Source organism: Felis catus, chromosome B4, assembly GCF_018350175.1.
Source record: "Felis catus isolate Fca126 chromosome B4, F.catus_Fca126_mat1.0, whole genome shotgun sequence".
NCBI lineage: Eukaryota > Metazoa > Chordata > Mammalia > Carnivora > Felidae > Felis > Felis catus.
The window spans coordinates 131,890,996-131,906,124 of NC_058374.1; the positions used below are offsets into that span (position 1 = coordinate 131,890,996).

General features: G+C 53.2%; 1 protein-coding gene across 1 annotated transcript in view; it reads right to left on the minus strand.

Annotated features, from left to right (window-relative positions):
• PLA2G6 (phospholipase A2 group VI) overlaps window positions 1-7,186 on the minus strand; it is a 57,948-nt gene extending 50,762 nt beyond the window's left edge. Inside the window, exon 1 of the mRNA XM_019835555.3 lies at window positions 7,083-7,186. The gene's annotated coding sequence lies outside the window, so the exon portion shown is untranslated. The remainder of the gene's footprint in view (window positions 1-7,082) is intronic.
• Between the last annotated feature and the right edge of the window lie 7,943 nt (window positions 7,187-15,129).

Sequence of the window (15,129 nt, forward strand, 5' to 3'; positions counted from 1 at the left end):
CGCCTCCTAGTGTCCCCATTTTAGAGATAAAGTAACTGAGGCCCGCGGAGGCCTCAGACTGTGGGTGTGGGAAGGGCAAGTTCAAGTGGGACATACCGATGTCCACCAAAAAAAGAAAACAAAACAAAAAAAGAAACAGTACTGGGGTCACAGGCAGATTGGAACCAACAGGTGGCGTCTCTGGTGAGTTCCCCGGAAGCGGCCGGTTGGGTTCATAAAATGAGTAGTCCCGGGGGGACCCAAGCCCAGTCTCTGTCCCCTGGTGGGGGGTGGGGAGGGAAGAGTCAGGAAAGGAGGACTGCACGGCGTGATTCTTGAGCTGAACTTTGCAGTGGGGTCCCGGGTGAAAGGCCACCCCACAGACGGAGCACAAAAGAACCTGTGGGAAGATAGGGAGACGGCCCGTATGACGTGTCCGGGGACGAGCACCTTCACGGGGCCTGGGCGGCGTGGATGGGCACCACGGGCACTGCTGGATCAACATGAAGACTGGTCGCCACGGAGCCACTCTGCCAGCGTCTAATTTAAAGCCGTGCTCGGGGGACGCCTGGGGGGCGGGGGGCCAGGCTCAGTGGGTTGAGCCTCCGACTCTTGGTTTCGACTCGGGTCACCATCTCACGGTTTGGGAGTTTGAGCCCCACGTCAGGCTCCCCCGCTGTCAGCGCAGAGCCTGCTTGGGATTCTCCCTCCCTCTCTCTGCCCCTACCCTGCTCGCTCTCTTCTCTCTAAATTAATTATTTAGCTTGCAGACGACACAGCTGAAGAAGTGCCGTAAGGAACAGGGAGCACGTGGGCTGGTTACAGCGGTGGTTGTGGAGAACTCCGTCCCCAAATGTCTGGTCCCACCTCCGCCGGGAAGTCCCCGAGGGACCCCAGGCAGGGGTCAAGCAAGGGAGGAAGTGCAAAGCCGCCAGGTCCTGGGCCCCGTCCCCCATCCTCCTCCTTGGGACAGTTCTCTCTTTCAGCGACAGGGGTGGCCCCGCGTTTCCAAACTGTCTGCCTGTCCTACCTGGATCGTCCTCTCCCTGGCCCCGCCACCACTCTCATCTCTGTCACAGCTTCTGCTTGTCCTTCAAGGCCCAGCTGCCCCCTGAGGAGACTCAGGGTGCCACACAGGTCCCCCCTGCCACACTCCCAGCTTGCACTATATCCTTCCGGTGCCCGTGCGATACGAAAGCCAGGGCGGCCTGTCCAGCCCTACAGCCCCTCTGTGCCTACCGCAGGATGCAGATCGGATGCCCCCACCTGCCCACAGACTTCCCACCACCTTCCAGAGGCAGCCCAAGCTCCGGGCCAGGGAGGCAAGCGCCCACAGGAGCTGGCCAAGCCCACCTTCTGCACCCCGCCTCCAGGACGCTGCACCAGAGACCTCCTGGAACATGCCCCCCCCCCCCGCCGGGCCTCCCCGCACCTGCACACACACCCCTGCCTAGACTGTGTTCCCCTGCTTTCCTCCTCTGCCTCATGGTACGCTCGCACCGTCAGACAAACGAAAAAACCCTCCGCGTCCTTCAAGAACCGGCTCACAGGACACCGCATCTAAAAGTCATACCCTAAGCCTCCCCTACTCTCAGCCCTGCGGACACCCTCACACAGCCCAGCGGCTCCCCCAAAGGAGCCTTTCTCCCGTGATGATGACGGTGCATCTGTTGGCTTGGGTTGTTATCCTCTATTTTTTTTACCCAAGCACATGGCACGCTGCTCCCAACGAATAGTGGATCTTTAATACATGTTTCGGGGCGCCTGGGTGGCTCAGTTGGCTGAGTGTCCGACTTCGGCTCAGGTCACGAGCACGGGCACCTGCTGGGCTTCCCGAGTGGCACTGAGCTTTGGTCTGGAAAGTCTGGCTCTATACACCTGAAGCTGAGCTCATTCCGAGTCTAAGCAGGGGACCTCTTTAAGCCCTCTGCTTCCTTCTGGACGAAGCCCAGCCAGAGGCCCGGGACAGCTGCCCGGGAGAGGTGCGTGACAGGATCCCACAGGCAGCCGGGCCAGGAAGCTGACCTCACAGGCCTGGCCTCGTGGGGGATCCTGGGAGCACACACAGGACCGCTCGAGTTGTAAATCAGGCTTCCCGAGCCCCGGCTGCTTAGGACAGGATGTCCCATGATTGGAACAATTGGCACGGGCCAGCGATACCTCCTGTGCGGCTGATGTGTCCCCCCGGTCCACTGCCCGGGCAGGGTGGTCAGGGCACCGAGCCCAGGCCGAGCACCGCCTTCCTTCCTTCGGCCCCGCCGGCCGCACCTCTCAACACGTGAGCGCACCGCCTCATGAGGCCCTCTCACGAGACCACCCCATTTTATGGCTGGCAAACACGTCCCACCTCTGTTGGCTGTCCCAAAGCTCACAAACACCTGTGAAGGAAGGAAGGTGCGGGTGCTGTCCCTGTCTGGCACACAGGGAAACCGAGGCCCAGAGAAAAGAAGTGGGAGGTACTGCCTGGTGGCTGGACTCACGGCTTCTTCTCCTTTTAATTTTTTTAATTTTAAAGTAGGCTTCACGCCCCAGGCGGAGCCCAACACGGGGCTTGAACTCACGACCCTGAGATCCACACCCGAGCTGAGATCAAGAGTTGGAAGCTTAACCGCCTGAGCCACCCAGGCAGGTGGCCCTTGGTGGCTTCTTCTTTGGACTCCTGAGCTGTGGTATGCACAGGGCCTGCAAACAGTTGGTGCTCCATTAGTGCATGAGACAAGACTGGATGAAAGTAGGGGTAGGTCAAATGTCCTTTCTTTTGGGGCGCCTGGGTGGCGCAGTCGGTTAAGCGTCTGACTTCAGCCAGGTCACGATCTCGCGGTCCGTGAGTTCGAGCCCCGCGTCAGGCTCTGGGCTGATGGCTCAGAACCTGGAGCCTGTTTCCGATTCTGTGTCTCCCTCTCTCTCTGCCCCTCCCCCATTCATGCTCTGTCTCTCTCTGTCCCAAAAAATAAATAAACGTTGAAAAAAAAATTAAAAAAAAAAAAATGTCCTTTCTTTCCATCCCCCCTCCAGCCTCTGGACCGCCAAAGCTGCCTCCAAACCAAAAGGTCCCTTCAGATGTTCTCTTTGATCCCAGCGCATCCCAAACTCCTGATGTGAGTGAGGAACGAGGAGAGCTGGCTCCCGTCCCTGAACCCAGGAAACAACACTGCCGCGTGCACTCAGCACCCACGGGGCACCCAGCACCTCACCATGTGGCTGAGGCAATTATCGCATTTAATCTTCACGACTCTCCTAAGAGAAGGTGTACTGCTATCCACGTTGCACACGGGAAACTGAGGCACAGGGCGTTATGTAACTTGCCAGGCTCTGCACCCAAGGGGTCGGCCGCTGGCACGCCATCTCGTCATCCTCAAACTGCCTTCAAGGAGAAAGCCTGAACGGAAAGTGGCCGAGTGGCTCGACGGTCAACCTCTTGTCCTCCGAAAGCTAAGGCTCATGTCTGAAAACGCAGCGGCATTCACACGCGCCAGAGGCAAACGCCCTTCAAGGGAGGAGAAGGTTTCTTTTTTCATTTGCTCTGCTTGGCTGGACCACAGCTGACAGCGGGCTGCCCCAGATGTGTGGCTGGGGCTCCCGAGGACGGGAGACACCGATCGCCTGAAGAGATCTTTGGGCTCGTGCCTAGGTACAGGGTGGCCCATTTTATGAATCACTCTATAAATATTTATCGAGGCCCTACTCTGTGGCAGGCATTGTTCTAACAGCAGAGATTCCGCTGGTGTGAGCAACATAGACAAAAAACCCCTGCCGTCCTAGAACTTCTATTTTAGAGAGAGCTATAAAAAAAAAAAAAAAAAAAAAAAAAAGATAAATGGGCAACACAGATACGTTGGTTTTAGGTGCTACTTAGATGCTGAGAAGAAAAGTCAACCAAAGAAAAGGGATAGGAAGTGTGGAGATAGAGACTGAAATTTTGGACAGGGTGACCGGGGAAGTCCTGACGAAGGACGTGACCTTGAATAAAGACTAAAAGGAAATGAGGGCAGAAATGGTACGGACACCCAGGTGCAGAGTTTCCCAAGCAGAAGGAAGAGCGAGTGCAAAGGCCCTGGGGCTGCAGCATGCCTGATGAGTTCCGGGCACAGCAAGGGAGCCAATGACGTCAGGGGGGTAATGGAGCGCCAGGCATGTACAAGTGAGAGAAGCCATTTCAAGGCCTGGAGTAAAGGAGCAACATTAACAGATCACTGGCTGGACGGCAGGGTGTAGAGAGGCTTCAAGGATAACCTCACAGCCCTGGTCTAAGCAACTGAAGAAGAATACCGCCATTTTCTGGGGCACCTGGGTGGCTCGGTTGGTTCAGTGTCCCCCTTCGGCTTAGGTCGTGATTTCGCGGTCTGTGAGTTCGAGCCCCGCGTCGGACTCTGGGCTGACAGCTCAGAGCCTGGAGCCTGCTTCCGATTCTGTGTCTCCCTCTCTCTCTGTCCCTCCCCCACTCGTGCTCTGTCTCTCTCGGTCTCAAAAATAAATTTAGAAAAAAACAAAAAACAAAAAATAAAACAAAACAATATCGTTAAAAAAGAAAGAAGGGGCACCTGGGTGGCTCAGTGGGTTAAGCGTCCGACTTCGGCTCAGGTCATGATCTCACAGTATGTGGGTTTGAGCCCCGTGTCGGGCTCTGTGCTGACAGTGTGGAAGCCTGCTCGGGATTCTCTCTCTCTTCCTCGCTCTCTGCCCCTCCCCTGCTCACGCTGTCTCTGTCTCTCTCAAAATAAATAAATAAAGTTAAATTTTAAAAAAAAGAAAAGAAAAGAAAAGAAAAAAGAATACTGCCATTTCCTAAAGATGGGAAAGTAAGGGGCAGGGAGGAAGGGAAGATTTGGGGGGAAGGTGGGGCAAGGCCGAAGGGGACGCAGGAGATGAATGTCAGGAGCTTAATTCTGAATGCTTTTAACTTGGAAAGGCCTCCATTTGAGGTGTTGAGCAAGCCAGGCGAGTCTATCATCCAGGGGAAAGACCTAGACTGGCCTGGAGACATAAATTTGGGAGTTGTCGGAGTAGAGACGGTGCTTAAAGCGATGAGACGGGATGAGATCGCCCGCAAAAATGAAGACGGATCAAAAAAGACAAGAGGCATTTAAGGCACGGGTCTATTAAAATGTTCTCCCAGGAGCCACCCTCTATGAAGTGAAGCTCGTAACACAGTCCCTTCACTACACCCCCTCACCCCGTTCATACACACCCAGCACCTGTTTGCAGACCCACACACAGCACTTCCTCTATCTCTTGGTGACGTCATTCTGCTGAGTGAAAAGGAAATTCTCCTTTGAGGATGCTATCCCTTAACAAGAAAGCAATCCACAGGAGGGAGAAAAAGTGCCCTGGGCCCTGAGACAACACTAGTGACCCTTGCCCAGCAGGGCAATCACACGGGCGTTATAAAGTACGGTATTCAGGGGGGGGACTCCAGTCTCCTCTCAACAACCTGGTGCCTCTCTTCCTTACGTGAAATAGGAATGACATTGGCTACGTCAAGAGGAGCCCAGAACGTAATAAACAGTCCATAAATAGTTGTTCAATAAATGAGGAATGAACAGATGGTAAAAGCAGCAACACACAAAGAGCCTAACTCACAGCAGATGAGCCATAAATACGGCCAAATGCTAAATGAAAGACAACGTTCCTCCTACTTGCCTTTCCCTCCTTGCTTTTTGTCCTTTTATGCCTTTCCCTTTCCCGCCTATGACACAACAGCCAACCCATGCGTTTGTACAGGACCGTGCCGATTACGAAGCTTCATCTGCTACATTTTCTCAAAATTTCAACCTCACGGCAGCCTTCTGAGGGCAGGAAATACAATCCCCCTTTCACAGATAAGGAAACTGAGACTCGGGACAGAAAACAGCCTCCACGCTCCAGGAACATTTTAAAGCAGAGACAATAACAGAAACACTGCATTCAGCGCAAGGGTGGGGCATCTGTGTTGCCAACCCAAACCTGCCTAACATCCTGTTGGGTGGGTGAAAGGGCAGGTGAGGGAAAGACCCAGAAGCTCAGGGGAAGGGAAGGTATTTGTTTATGCGTAGTCCACTAAAAAAAAAAAAAAAATGGGCACAGATCCCTGAGCCCTGTGCCCTCCTTGTCCCACACCCACGGGCCTGCCCATCTCAGTTGCATGGTCACACAGGTCATGCACTCCCTGTCACCAGATGTCAGGGCATCTCTGGGAGCCGGAGCTGGACACGGATTGGTGGGTTGGGAGACCCTGGGTGAGGAAGCTACGGGGAACCCGGTGGGGAGCAGGGATAGATGAAATCTGGAGACACATGAGAGACAACAAGCAAGGAGAAGCGAGTCAGAAATGGGGGAGAGTAAAATGAACAACAAGGGAGACACAAATGGAGAAAGGCAGGGGCGCCTGGGTGGCTCAGTCGGTTAGGCGGCCGACTTCGGCTCAGGTCATGATCTCACGGTCTGTGAGTTCGAGCCCCGCGTCGGGCTCTGTGCTGACAGCTCAGAGCCTGGAGCCTGTTTCGGATTCTGTGTCTCCCTCTCTCTGACCCTCCCCGTTCATGCTCTGTCTCTCTCTGTCTCAAAAATAAGTAAACGTTAAAAAAAAAAATTAAAAAACAAAACAAAACAAAAAACAAATGGAGAAAGGCAGAAAAGAGGTGAAATGAGGGATCAAGTGGGAATACAGAGGCAGAAAAGTGGGGAGCACTGACAAAGGCACAGGAAGGAAACGGGTCAATCAACGCGGCCCAGAGTGAAAGCTGAGGGCATTGAGAGGCACCGGAGCTGGAGGGAGACGGGGAAGGCCTCACTAAAGAAGTCAGGATAGAGGAGGGACACACCGAGGAGACCGGGGTACTAAGGACAGACCCAGGGTCGAAGGTGGCGACCCAGGGGGTGGGGGTGTCACAAGCTCGAGATGAGACAAGAGCTGTCACAGATGGAAGTTGGGGACGCTGGGGGATCAAAGGGCGGAAGTTGCGGGCACTCAGGGGGTCACACGAGGGCCAATGGAGGACACGACTAAAAACCGGGGAACACAAAGGAGGTCCGAAGGAGGGTCTGGGTGGAGACCACCGAAATTGGGGCGCGGAGGAGGTTTGGGAAGGGCCCTCAAGGCCCGCCTCCCCTGGGCCGTCACTCACCTCGGCTTACTCAGCACATCTACTTCCTCCTACTTCCGCAAACAAACGTGCCCGAGGCCACGTGACGGTCCGGCCACGGCCCTCCGCCAATCACCGAAACCCTTACCGCGGCCGCCGCTGCGGCCCCGCCCCCGCGCCGCGAGGGGGTGGTGCGAGGAAGGCGGGGGCGGGGCTCCGCCATGTTTTATAACTGCCCAATGGAAGGGGCTCCCAGCGCCAAGGAAGGCCGGGCTCTGGGTTGGAGCCAATCCTCCGCGGCGCGGCGCGGCCACGTCTGTGCGGGGCGGAAGGTCCTCGCGCCGGCTCGTTGGTGGACATGTTGATGAGGGGCAGGAGTCTCCGCCTTCTCCGCCTTCCGCCTCCGGAAAGGGTCCGGAGGTCTGGAGTCTGAATCTAGTGCCAGGGAGACGTAGGGCGTCGCGGCGAGGAACTTGCTTTGGTTTTGCCGGGGGACCCCCAGATTGAGCAAATAAAAATATGAGACGTTCGGTTAAATTTGAATTTTGGCTCAACCACCAATACTTTTTCAGTTTAAATAAAAAAACACTAAGTGCATTTGTGCTAAAAAAATATACATATATATACGAATATATATATGTATATGTATATATATGTGTGTGTGTGTGTGTGTATATATATATATATATATATATATATTCGTTGTTATCTGGCAGCCCTATAGCAAGCTAATCTCGGGAAATATCTTTTAGTAGAAACTTGATCAAATGACTTGGTCTCTGTGGACTCCTCATCCTTAATAAGGATGTTGTGACCTGGAGATAAATTAATCTCTGTGCCTGCACATAGTGGAATTTCAACAAATGGTCGTTGTTATGATTAGTAATGCTGAGAAAGGGACACAGAAGAGAAGAGAGGAGCCTGGGTTGTAGTGACAGATTTGCTTGTGACCAAGCAGATCACGTGAACTAATACCCATTACAAAATAATTTGACTGCACATCCATCATCTCTGAATTGTAGTTTCTTTCTTTCTTTCTTTTTCTTTTTCTTTTTCTTTTTTGTTTTGTTTGTTTGTTTGTCTGTTTGTTTTTGAGTTTACTTATTCATTTTGAGAGAGACAGTGCAAGCAGGGGAAGGGCAGAGAGAGGGGGGAACAGAGGATCTGAAGCAGCCTCTGCACTGACAGTAGTGAGTCCTACGCCGGGCTTGAACCCACAAAACATGAGATCATGACCTGAGCCCAAGTTGGACGCTCAGTCGACTGAGCCACCCAAGTGCCCCTGCAGTTCCTCTGGTTTGCATTTTACAGGTGAAGAAAATGTCCCTAAACCACAATTTGAATTTTGCTCGAGTTTCAGCTTTGAGTCGAGAGAACCAGGTGAAGACTCAGACTTCTCACTGCAAATATTTTGCTCTCCACGCCCCACACAAGTGGAGTTAGGGCGATGGTTATCAGGAAGCTTGCAAAAGGCCAGGCATTCCTCCCTCTGCGGAGTAATCTGACCCAAGAAAACATGTAGGTTCAGCGGGACGAGTCCCATTCTTCAGCAAACACCCACTCGGGTATTCAAAGTGGGTCTGAAAGACAAGTTTGGCAACACACACGCACAACCGAACCTGAAATGCAGAAAAGGCCAAGGGAGGCCGGATCAATTGCTAGAAACCCTCAGAGATCCATGAAAGAAATTCACAAAGTAGAATCTCAGGGCCTGATGAAATCGAGTGCCCCTCCTCTAGGTATTTCCGGTGAAAACTGTTAAAGGAGTGGCTAAAGCAGGAGATGAAGTATAGGGGATGATTAGGTAGCACTGAATGACCAAGCAATGGGAGGGCCGGGGGCAAATGAGTAGGCAAGGGAATGCACTCCTTTGGGTTTCTGTTGGATTTTGCATTAGGGCCGTTCAAGTCCAAGAACTTCTCTTGAGGGGCTGTGCTAGAAACATCTCAGTGGGGCTGGCAGCTGCAAACATCGCAGAGCAAAAGGTCTGCTTTCTAGGAGCCCAGAAGCCAGAGAATCAGGCTAGACCAAGTCCTCTGCCTCAGAGTTGGATGGAAATGTAACTGAAATTTACCGAATGGTGCAGTTTTCCACCCTTACCTTGTCTGATCCTCACAACAAAGCTGAGAAGTAGTTACTATTATCCTCCACTTTATTGCGTTTTTTAAATGTTCATTTATTTATTGTGAGAGGGAGAGAGCGCACACATGAGCAGGGAAGGGGCGGAGAGAGAGGGGGAGAGAGAGAATCTCTCTGAGCTGTCAGCGCAGAGCCTGACACAGGGCTGGATCCCATGAATTGTGAGATGGAGACCTGAGTGGAATTTAAGACCCAGGAAGCTTCACCAGCTGAGCCACCCAGGCGCGCCCCCTACTCTGTTGTTGCAGAAACCTAGGTTCTGCAGTGCAAAATGATCTCCCAAGTCACGGGTCAATAAAAGGCAGAAGCAGAATCAGGACCTTGTCTTCTCTTTTCTTTCCCTACTCTGTAGACGTCCCCACTGGGTGCCAAGTAATGTTCTTGGTGCTGAGGAAACCACAGTGAACAAAATAGGTAAAAATCTCTGCCCTTGTGCTGTTTGCAGTCTTGTGGTGGGAAGACAGATGATAAGATAAAGCCAAACACGGAGTGCGTTTTGCTAGAGTCTTCGGGTGAAGTGTCACGATGTTATTAGCATCTTTCCAAATACCTTGCATGTTGAATCTGGGGTTGTGTATGTGAGTGCCGTCGTGTTAGTCCCCCCCTTTTCTGTGTGTTTGAACATTTTTATAATTAAAAAGCTAGGGAAGGGGCACCTGGGTGGGTCAGTCGGTTGAGGGTCTGACTCTTGATTTCGGGTCGTGGTCCCAGGGTCGTGGGATCGAGCCCCGCTTCAAAACTTTGGCTGTCACTTGGCGGGAAATGGGGAGCCACGGGAGCGTTTTTTGAGCACAGTGACCTGATTGGATTTACATTTTAACAGATCATTATCTGTTCGGGCAAGATTAGACCATAAGGGGCAAAGCAGAGACTGGGAGGCCGGTGAGGAGGCTGTTCTAGAAATTGGGGTGAGAGACGACGGTATGGCCCATTATCCCATCCAATCACCACGACCACAGAATCATTACGGTTGGGGTTTGTGTCATGATAGAACGCGTAAGGTGTAGAGGGCATTGCAAGAAGGCATTGGTGAGGTCTGTCCAGTGGGAAGCTTTGTGAGATGATTCTTGAACAGGGGCGGGCAAAATAACCCCCCTACCGGGGCGCCTGGGTGGCGCAGTCAGTTAAGCGTCCGACTTCAGCCAGGTCACGATCTCGCGGTCCGTGAGTTCGAGCCCCGCATCGGGCTCTGGGCTGATGGCTCAGAGCCTGGAGCCTGTTTCCGATTCTGTGTCTCCCTCTCTCTCTGCCCCTCCCCCGTTCATGCTCTGTCTCTCTCTGTCCCAAAAATAAATAAACATTGAAAAAAAAATTTAAAAAAAAAAGAAAAAAGAAATAAAAAAAAATAATAATAACCCCCCTACCACCTGGTCCTCCAAACAAAGTTTTGTTGGAACTCAGCCACATCATTCATTCACACGCCTATGCTTTCTACAATGGCAGAATTTTGAGTAATTGTGACAGAAACCATAGGGCCCACAATGCCTGAAATATTTCTCCCTGGCCCTTTACAGAAAAAATTTACTAACCCCTGTTCTTTTTTTTTTTTAATGTTTATTTATTTTTGAGAGAGAAAGACAGACAGTGAGCAGGAGAGGGGCAGAGAGAGGGGGAGATACAGAATCCAAAGCAGGCTCCAGGCTCTGAGCTGTCAGCACAGAGCCCGATGCAGGGTCTCAAACCACGAACCACAAGAGCATGACCTGAGCCAAGTCAGACACCTAACTAAGCCACCCAGGTGCCTCCACTAACCCCCGTTCTTAAGTGGGGTTTCAAAGGTTGAATAGGAGTTTGCCAGCTGGGTTAAGAAAGTAAAAACATGGGGCGCCTGGGTGGCTCAGTCGGTTAAGCGACCGACTTGGGCTCAGGTCATGATCTCACGGTCCGTGAGTTCGAGCCCCGCGTGGGGCTCTGTGCTGACAGCTCAGAGCCTGGAGCCTGCTTCTGATTCTGTGTCTCCCTCTAACTCTGTCCCTCCCCTGCTCGTGCTCTGTCTCTCTCTGTCTCAGAAATAAATAAAAAAAGAAAGAAAGAAAGAAAGTAAAAACATGCCAAATGGAAAGAACCGTATGAGCAAAAGTCAACATCATAAGATTGTGCGGATCGTTTGGGGCAACTGCAAGAGGCTGAACGCTCCTGGAATCTGATGTGTGAGCAGGTGAGTGGGCAGTGAGCCACAGAGGCCACGCGTGAAGGGTCTCGAGTGCCAGGCCGAGGATACGGATCTTGTTCTGCAGGCAGTGGGAGCCCCGGAAGGGTTACAAGCAGACAACTGACGTGGGGAAAAAAAAAGAATCCCCCTGATTACATGAGAGAGGTGACTGGAGGGCACAGAGGTCACAGGCAGCTGTGTAATGATCACACCAATTACATGGCTTCTGACTTGATGCGGGGGTCGGGGGGTGGGGGGGTGGGAGGCATCGGGGCTTGTGCCCTCTTCTGGAAGGAAGTGAGTGCAGGTGACCTTGGGCTGTGCAGCTGCGTGTGTTCCCATCCCAAGGAGGAAAGCCGGTCCTGGCCAGCTAAGCCAGGACGTCGCCGCTCTAGGGGCCCTTCAGCCCAGCTCAGGGGCTCACAGGAGAGACCGTGGCCTCAGGGCCAGAGGGCCAGGGACGCTTTGACAAGCAGTTAGCCTGAACCTGGATCCTGAAGGCTGGTGAGGGTTTGCAGAGGCTGGGCAGAGGGCATCTCGGGCAACAGAGATGTGGGACCTGTGCCAGTGATCATGCGGAGTCTAGCCTCTCAGGATGGGGGTCTAACGTGGGGGTCTCGGGGGTCACAGTGTGCAACGTCTTCCTCCCTTTCTTTTTTCTCCTGGGCTCCCCACTGCAGTTTCCCCAGCCAGTACGGGTAAAGCACCTACTACGTGCACGGCCTCACTCTTGGCGGGGTGGGGACACGAAAGGTCCTTCTGTTCCTGTCCTCAGAGTTCACAATTTGATGCACACTTGCCCCAGATACACAGGTCATTGTTTATTGTGACACAGCCCTGGACTATAGGCAAACATGATTTTCCTGGCGAAATCACAAAATGACAAGGGGTCGTGTTCCGCGGGACCAGGCAGGGATAGCCTAGGGAATGTCGCAGTCGTGAACAACGATCTGGGAGTCCTCAGCACCGATGGCCCCTGAGATCTGGAAGGGGAATGAGATTCCCCAGGGACGGCAAGAGCAGGCAGAGGCCAGCTCGGAGCATCACTAATCACTGAGCTCATGGGGAAGCAGGGATAGAGACTGAAAAGGTTGGAAGGGAAGCCCAAGCCTTAGAGGCAGAGCCAAGAGAGTGTTTCAGGAGAGGAGGGAGCCACACAGTCCAATGCTGTCCAAGGACAAGACTGGGACGGAAGGGGAACCTGGATTCAGTAACCAGGAGGTCCTGGGGAGGCGAGGGGGCAAGAAAGCACAGAGGGGGTGAGAGAGATCTGGCTGTAAAAGGGAAGAAAAGGTGGGGCTGGGGGCTGGGGTGATGGGGGGGGTAAAAAGTGGGGGCGGGGTGGGGATTGGTGATGTCAGCCGCTTGGGGAAAATGTCGGTGCTGAGAGAGTGGACGGGAGCTGGGGGGGTGGGGATGGGTCCTCTGCCACCGACTGGATGCGTGGATATTGGGCTGGTGGTCTTGCCTCCCCTCCTGGCGTTCAGATTTCTCGATTTCTCGTCTGGCGATGATAACACCTAGCTGCTCAAATGGTGGAGAGGACCTGTGGCAATCAGGCCCAGCACATCCAGCAACGGGGTCCCCTCTGGGCAGCTGGCGAGCCCGTAAACTGGTCCGTGTCCTCGCCTCTAAAATGAGGCTGATCGGGGCGCCTGGGTGGCGCAGTCGGTTGAGTGTCCGACTTCAGCCAGGTCACGATCTCTCGGTCCGGGAGTTCGAGCCCCGCGTCAGGCTCTGGGCTGATGGCTCAGAGCCTGGAGCCTGTTTCCGATTCTGTGTCTCCCTCTCTCTCTGCCCCTCCCCCGTTCATGCTCTGTCTCTCTCTGTCCCAAAAATAAATAAATGTTGAAAAAAAAATTTAAAAAAAAAAAAAATAAAATAAAATGAGGCTGATCATTTGTGCCCCACTGCCCGCCTGCCACGTGGAGGGCTTTTGTGAGAAGGAAAGTGAAGTTATAAAGACGCTGAAATGCGATAAAAGCACAGGTGATTGGGCGGGGGGATGGTTGGTGGATTTAGCAGTGGGAGAAAAGATCGGGGGAAATACACACCGTGCAAACAGGTCGGAGGCACTTAGTGCTGTGCCTGGCACATAGGAAGCGTCCCCTAAACATAGTGATGAGTACTAAGCAGTAATAAGGTGGTAAGAGGCACGCGACCGGTGAAGAACTGGGAACAAGGGCCAGAAATGATCCCTGTGACATCACTCCCACCCAGCAGAGGAATGCACCCGAAATGCGGCACCTGGTTCAGTTGAGGGAGGGTTGCCCCCCCTAAGGGGGCTGGGAAGGCCCCAGTGTCCAGGGACAGGAGCTCTTAGGGGCCTGGAAATCAAATCTCAGGACAGGAAGCACCTCCAGAGAGCACTCGACCAACCAACCGGGAGTCTCAAAGCCAGCACCGGTCCCCCTTGGCAGTGAGCCTCCAGGCTGTTTTACAATGTGGGACCCACACGGCAGAGTCAACTTTCCTTCGAAGAAAGTTTAGTGGGTTTGAGATTGTTTCAAAATCACTGACCTAATCCCAGGCTGTCACTGCAGATGGGGAAGCTGAGGCTGGGAGCGAGGAATGCCCCACACCGGGGTCAGCCAGGGGTGCGAGTGAGCTGAGAGCCCGGCCTGGGTCAAGCTGTCACCGCGCACCTGCTATTGAGCAAGGCACGCCCTGTGGGCTGGGGTCCCACGGAGTTGTGCTTGGGTGCTATTTGGTGTCTTGGCCAGGCGACAGGGGGGTGGAGCTTCGCAGTCAGTGTTCTGCCTGACTCAGCTGGCTGAAATGCTCCCTCCCTAGAAACTGGCAACAGGGCCCCGCCCCGCCGGCCGGCAGGAGGTGGGGTCTCTGGCCCCGGGGGCGGGGTCCTCACTGTCTTTGTGCCACTCGCCCAGGGAGGAAGCAGGTTCCTCTAGGGGACCCCGGAGGACTCCTCTTTCTCTCACCCAATATCTGTCAGTCTCTTATCCCGCACTTGGCACCGGGCCACATGCTTTTAAGTGTGAACACATTAAATTGTTTCTCAACCCATGAGGTCGGCACTATTTGTAAACCCAGTTTACAAAGGAGGAGAGTGAGGCAGGGAGAGGTTAAGTCACTCAGCCCGTGGAGGGGTGGAGGCCAGGATTTGAAGCCGCAGGCAGACTACCCTGAGAGCCCCTACTTAAAAAAAAAAAAAAAAAAAAAGAAAGAAAGAAAGAAAGAAAGAAAAAGAAAAAGAAAAACAAAGGGAAAAAATGGTATTAAAACAGAAATTGCAGGAATGACAGAATTTCTGTATGTGCTTCACCCAGATCCCCCAGCTGTTAATATTTTATCACATTATCTTTCTAACTCCCTTCTGTCTTGTTCTGAACCATCTGAGAGTAAATTGCAAGCCCCTTCACCTCCAAATATGCCCACACGTGTTTCCTAAAATTGAGGATGCTCTCTTGCCTGACGGCAGGACAAGGACCCCAGATCAGGAAATTAACACCAGTGAGATTCTATTAGCTGGTCTCCAGAGCTCACTGGGGTTTTAGCAGCTCTCTTCACAACGTCCTTCATACCAGCAGGAAATCCTGGACCCCACACCGCCTTCGGTTGCCGGTTGCCCCGTCTCCTGTCAGCCTGGAACAGCTGCCCTCTCTTTTCGTCTTTCGTGATCTCGCCATTTCTTTCAAACGTTTCTTTCAGCGTTAGGGTGGTCACACGTTTTCCTCACCATCATCACCTTCACCAGGAGTGTTTGGATGCCTCGTCCTTCTCAGTGCATCATTTAGGGGATGCACGGGTCGATTTGTCCCCTCACTGCGGATGGGAACT